Below are 7,012 nucleotides of genomic sequence, written 5' to 3'. Positions count from 1 at the left end.
GCTAGCTAGCGATCTCTCTGAGCCCCAGCTAGCTAGCAACCCCCTTGGATCCAGGCTAGCTAGCAACCTCGCTGACTCCCCCGCTTAACTAGCAGGCCCCTTGACTCCAGGCTAGCTAGCAGCCTTCCTGACACCCGACTATCTAGCACCCTCCCAGATCCCAGGCCAGCTAGCAACTCCCCTGAATCCAGACTAGCTAGCAACCCTCCTGAATCTAGGTTAGCTAGCAGCCTCTGAGAGCCCCAGCTAGCTAGCAACCTCCCTGGTTCCCCCGGCCAGCTAGGAACCTCCCTGAATCCCTCGCAGCTAGCGGCCCGCTTGACTCCAGGCTAGCTAGCTCCCCTGATCCCCCTTCTCGGCTAGCAGCCTCCTAATTTCCGCTAGCAAGCAGGCCCCTTGACTCCAGGCTAGCTAGCAGCCCCCTAGAGTCCCAGCTGTGTAGCAGCCCCCTAGAGTCCCGGGCGTGTAGCGTCCCTAGAGTTCTTTGAGTCCCGGCCGTAGCAGCCCCCCCAGAGTTCCTTGCGTCCCGGCGTTGTAGCGCCCCCAGAGTTCCGTGAGTCCCGGCCGTGTAGCGGCCCCCCAGAGTTCCTTAGCGTCCCCCGGCTGTAGCGGCCCCCCAGAGTTCCTTGAGTCCCGGCCGTAGCGGCCCCCCAGAGTTCCTTGAGTCCCGGCCGTGTAGCGGCCCCCCCAGAGTTCCTTGTTGAGTCCCGGCCGTAGCTGTGGCCCCCCAGAGTCCTTGAGTCCCGGCTGCAGCGGCCCCCAGAGTTCCTTTGAGTCCCGTCCGTGTAGCGGCGCCCCCCAGAGTTTCCTTGAGTACCGGCCGTAGAGGCCCCCAGGAGTCCCCTTGAGTCCCAGCTAGCTAGCAGCTCCCCGGGTCCCAGCTAGCTAGCAGCTCCCCGAGTCCCAGCTAGCTAGCAGCGCCCCTGATCTCCCAGCTACTAGCAGCCCGAAAGCTAGCTTGCAGTCCCCTGACTCCAGGATAGCTAGTAGCTCCCCCGAGTCCCAGCCAGCTAGCAGCTCCCCCCGAGTCCCAGCCAGCTAGCAGCTCCCCCGAGTCCCAGCTCGCTAGCACCCTCCCTGAATCCAGCCTAGCCAGCCGCGCCCCCCCCTCCTGTCCGGCGGTGCCGCGCCCTCATTCCAAGCTAGTCCTCCTTCCTGCCACCAACCCCCCACTCTGGCAGCCTCTTTAGTGTCCCAATAGCTGCGTTCCCCGCTCTCTAGGATCCCCACACTGCCCAGTGTCCCAGCACTGCCCAGCGCCCCTGAAGCTCGCGTCCCTAAGCCTGCTAGAGCCCCTGAGTGTGCTAGAGCCCCTGAATGTGCTAGAGCCCTGAGTGTGCTAGAGTCCCTGGAGTTCCCTAGAGTCCCTACGCAGCTGGCGCAAGCCCTCTTGAATCCTGGCTGGCAGCAGCTCCCATGAGGCCCGGCTGGCTAGCCGCCCCCTGAATCCTGGCTGGCATCCATTCCCCTGAACTGGGTCTGACCACAGCCCCCTGTAGGGCGCCTGCCCCCCCGCGATCCAGTATGGCCCGGTAGGGCGCTGCCCCCGACGTCCAGTAAGGCCCCCGGGAGCCTGCCTCGACGTCCAGTAATGGCCCCCGAGGTGCACCCGGCGTCAGTACACGCCCCGAGTGCGGCCTGCCGCGACGTCCAGTACGGCTCTCGGAGGGACGCTGTCCTCAACGCCCTGCCCGGCCACCAGAAAGCGTCCACCAGAAGGCGTCCGCCTTGGCGGCCGTCGCCTGCAGGGGTTTCTGCCTTCGACGCGCCGCACCTGAGGGTGTCTGCCTTCAGTCATCTCCCAGTTGCTGAGGCCTCCTCTGCCTCCCAGTTGCCGGAGGCCTCTTTCTGTCTCCCAGTCCCTAGTGGTCTCTCTGTCTCCCAGTTGCCGAGGCCTCTCTGTCTCCCAGTCCCTAGTGGTCTCTCTGTCTCCCAGTTGCCGAGGCCTCTCTGTCTCCCAGTCCCTAGTGGTCTCTGTCTCCCTGTCCCTAGTGGTCTCATGTCTGGTGTTTGTTCCTTTTGTGTGTTCTGTTTGCTCCTGCCATCAGTTTTTTATTTCATGTGTTTCCAGTCCTTGTACTGCTGCCTTTTGTTATATTAAATACCTCAGTTTGACCACCTTCTGCCTGCCTGCCTCCTCCTCTCTGCGCTTTGGGTCCAAATTTCCTGCTCCCTCGTCACAACTCTACCTTAAAGGGATACTTCACCCGATTTAGCATTAAGCTTTGTATCTGTAGAAACAGCGTAGTATTTTGAGAGCGAGAGATCTCTGTATTGTGGGTCTGGAAAAAATCTTCCGATGACGTAAACGATTGTTGCGTTATCGGAAGATATTTTGCCCAGAGGCTATGGACTACAGCCAGTAATAGGAGCTACTTCCACATGTTTTCAACCCGGCCCATAGGGGATTAGTGTGTCGTGCCACAGTCCAATACACAAAGATTTCCAAGGCAAAAAGATGGCGCCAGCAATCTTCAATCTTGCTACTGTCTTCTCAGCATAGATAGTATATAAGCTCTCAGCAAGAGAAAACTTTTATAACAATTACAGCCCCCTTTCCAAAAATTTGGAATATCATGGAAAAGTTTATTTATTTCCATAATTCCATTCAAAACGTTAAACTTCCATAGATCATAGATTCAGGGCCCACAACTTAAACGATTTCAATTATTTAGTTGTTTATTTGTACATAATTTGGGCTTCCAGCTCACAAAACCCACGAAAACAGGATTTCAAAAATTAGAATACTGTGAAGAAATCAGCCCAAATTTTACAGGGCATGAATGTTTTAAACTGAGTGTCACACACTACTCATCTACTAAACTCAAAGCACCTGCACAGGTTTTCCCAGGTGTCATTAAATTGCTTCACTTTGGTTCAATTGTCTCAGGATCAATATGGGGAAGACTGCAGACTTGACAACTGGCCAGAAGACCATCATTGATACCTCCTTACCCATGGGGTTTGGCCAAAAGTTCATAGTTAAGGAGGCTGGCTGTTCACAGAGTGCTGTGTCCAAGCATATCAATGGAAAGTCTACAATGTGGCAGGAGAAGATGCACCAGCAGAAGAGCTGACCGTGGGCTTCAGCCGGATTATCAAACAGAGAAGATTCATGAATCTGGCAGAGATCCAGAAAGAGTGGAATGGCGGCGCGGAGTCACAGCCTCCAAAACCACCACATTCAGACGCATCCGGGAGATGGGCTACAACTGTCGGTTCCCTCGGGTCAAACCGCTTCTGAGCCTGAGCCAACTTAGGAAGCGTCTCAACTGAGCCAAGGAGAAGAAGGACTGGACTGTTGGCCAGTGGTCCATGGTCCTCTTTTCGATGAAAGTAAAGTGTGCCTTTCGTTTAGGAATCAAGGTCCAAGGGTTTGAAGAAGACAGGTGGAGGAACAGAACCCAAGCTGCTTGAGGTCCAGTGTGAAATATCCACAGTCAGTCATGATTTGGGGAGCAATGTCCAGTGCAGGTGTTGGTAAACTCTGCTTTCTTAAATCCAAGGTCACCGCATCAGTCTACCAGAGTGTTTTAGAGGACTTCATGATTTCTTCTGCTGAGGATCTGTATGGAGATGCAGATTTCATGTTCCAGCAGGACCTGGCCCTGCCCATACCGCCAGAAGCACCAAAACCTGGTTTGATGCCCATGCCATCACAGTGCTTGACAGGCCAGCCAACTCGCCTAAACCCCATTGAGAATCTATGGGGTATTATCAAAAAGGTTTAATGAGGGACACCAGACCCAAAAACAAAAAAGATTGCCTCAATCCACGGGCGCATCGAGGCAGTGATTAAGACTACCAAGTATTGAAGATTGACGTATTGTTTTGAAAAGTACCATATTTTGATTGATTTGATGTGATCCTAATTTCTTTTTTTCTGCAAAAACTGAGAAGTAAATGGTGATTTCTTCACAGTATTCTAATCTTTTGAAATCCTGTTTTCGTGGGTTTTATGAGCTGGAAGCCCAAATTATGTACAAATAAACAACTAAATACTTGAAAATTCTTTTATCAAAATGGAAGTTTAACGTTTTGAATGGAATTATGGAAATAAATAAACTTTTCCATGATATTCAAATTTTTGGGAAAGGGTCTGTATGTGCATTGGAACTAAAAAATTTAAAAATCAATTGCTGACATTAGGAGAACCAACCTCATAATAGGTAAAACAGGAGGGTATACATCAAAAAGGGCAACACATCGGGTGGTAGAAAGGTTTAGAATGGGATCAAAGGCGGCTGTACCCACCGGATACATTGGTACAGATCGGAGAATATGCAGGACACTTTATTACAGACGGAATACTCGATACAACACAAGAGCTTCGCCGTCGGCTATGGAGACCAGCGGTGTTGCTCGATGCATCTGGGCGGTAAAGGGACATCATCAGCGGGAATGTTGAAGGAAAGTGCCGGTGGAAGCGAAACGCTATCCGGCCACCTGTTCCATCAATCCTGCAACAACAAACTGGACTACATCCAACTTCAAACAAACTCCCAACGCGAAGTTCAGAGACTGCTGTGTTTTTCTTGTTGTGGAAACATGAATGAACAGTGTACCAGACTCCGCTATCCAGCTACCAGGCATGCTAGCCTGGATGCTGGACCTGCCGCTCCGGTAAGACTCATTGAGGTGGTCTCTGTTACACGGACTGTTGCAGAAATGGGTTGCTTGTATCAAACTAATTGCTAACCGCTGGTGAAGTTTGTGACCGTTAAATGCTGACCATTCTAGCTACATTCCACGCAAATTCAATGGCTGTGTTTTATAAATACTCAGTGTTTACAGCCAAGCGCCTTTAATGCTAGTATGAGTTAGCTGAACTTTTACGGAGCCTCTGTGTGTGCACTAAATGTAGCCTGTTTCGTATGTCGTTTTTATATATTTTAAATGTGTAACACCACTTGAGCCACGGTGGAAACATTGTTTCATGTATTGTTTGAAATGACAATAAAACACTTGAGTTGAATGCCTCACTGTCTGTCTATGTCTGTAAACGGTAGGGGCCTTGGCAGTGGACTCAGAGCAGTGAAGCAAGTGCATTTTGGGATTTGGTGGCTTTCATCCACATGAACCAAAAACACATTTTCTCGCTTTTCCCGCCTAGAAGCTCCAATTTCAATTTTTTCACATTTATACCATACATAAGTGACCAATTTAAAAGATACATTCAGACTTTCCAGCGGTGAAATAATATCCTTTAAACGGTTCAAAAGCCATAAAGGGCGTGGCCTGAATAATGGCACCGTGGTTAAAGTTTAGGGGTAGCTCAGTATCACACATTATAAGTTTCATGTTAATCAGTTGAGGTTTGTCATATGCTTCCACTTTTTGCCAGCTGGGGCTATGACCAAACATTAGCTTCGGCTACCATCTGGGTCACGAGACACAGTAAAGTTCATCAACGTAAGGGTGCCCAACGCTATTTTCTGATAAACTGTAGCTGCCTAATTCCACGGGACCCACGTGAGGTGTGGTTTACATGTTCCAGTTGTTCAGCCTCGAGGGGAGAGAGAGAGAGAGAGAGTCTATAATTCAATGACTGTATGACATTACTTCATAAACAGCTGATGGAGCTGCAGTGCAACCGGCTGTTGCTACTGCATATAGCAGAAACCCTGCATGTGCACATGATACTGATGTTGCACGATGTTAATCATGCGCGAAAGTGCATTGACCGGCATGCAACATCGGCATATGTCAGACTGACGGCCCGGTCACCGGTCATGGCCATAACGTGAAAATACCACTAATTCCGGTGCCCAGCCGGGTATCAATCGGTTGCAACTCTATTAATTACTCATGTTAAATAGTAATGTTAATTTTATTGGATCAATAGCCAGTGCCTATGTTATCTCCTTACATATACCTGCGCTCTCCGTCTCTGTAAGATTGAGGGAATGATTGAGATTTCTCTAAGCACAGCTACCAGAAGACTTCACACTTTCGAACAGGTTGCTCCACGTCACATCTACGTCTTCAAGCTCAGTTGGGGCTGCTCAGTAACAACTCAGCCAGCACCGGGAAAGAGACTTCTGATATCACACTTTTCTCCATGGAAAACGAATTACATTGTCATTTATTTTACTTTCTATGGAAATACCAAACATACCCCAAAACACAGCATGCTTTGCTGCTGTGACTAATGTGCAGAAACGGTGTGTTTATGGTTAAACTGTTTACAGAAACACAACTTTCTCTTCATGTTGTCAGACAAACTGCTGCAGCTCACATCCAAACACTAAAATGAATTTGAATAAAAGCAATAAAACTCTTTCCTTTGGACAAACTAACTCATTTCCGACATTTTATCAAACATGGGATTGAGCATAAAAAGCGGCAACACTAAAACATGAATGAGTTATATTGCAGAGAGGACTTTTCTACTGATACTCGTCCAAATAACTCACAAAATCTCTTGTATATCTTTCACGATGTGTATATTGTGCAAGTTGATAGAACGACAAAAAAACATATTGTGCAGCCCCTAGTTGCGGCGTATTCCACGCAGAGCTACCGCGGGAGAGGATTTTGTGCACTTGTGTGGGTTCAAGGGCTGCTCTAGCATTCTGAAGAGAATAGCAGGGCCGGTGGTAGTTTGTGTCTGGCAGGGTGTGTCAGACACTGGACCTTCCAGTAGAAGAGTTACAATAAATAAACCTGGTATTGTATGTGGTTCTTTTGCGTGTTTAAGCCAGAGAGCAGCCACATCACAAGGACAGGGAAGACATAAGACATTGCTGAACGGAGCTTAAGACGCATTACAGGTGCGGTGATCTCTGCTGAAAACACACAACGGAAGATTTGAAGCAGCCAAGAGAAGGGACAGGAATCGTGTGAGTCTCTCATTTTGAGAGACATTTATACAAAGACACAGATGGCTGAGAAAAACTGCTCTTTTAGAAAGTTACCTGAATCATGTGTGTTCAGAGACTTTCAGAGATCCCAGGTTCTGAGCTGCAACCACAGCTTCTGTCTGCTTTCGCGTGGAACATTATCCTTGGGA

This window comes from Perca fluviatilis, chromosome 3, assembly GCF_010015445.1.
Source record: "Perca fluviatilis chromosome 3, GENO_Pfluv_1.0, whole genome shotgun sequence".
Lineage (NCBI taxonomy): Eukaryota > Metazoa > Chordata > Actinopteri > Perciformes > Percidae > Perca > Perca fluviatilis.
Note: the sequence above shows the minus strand (reverse complement) of the source record.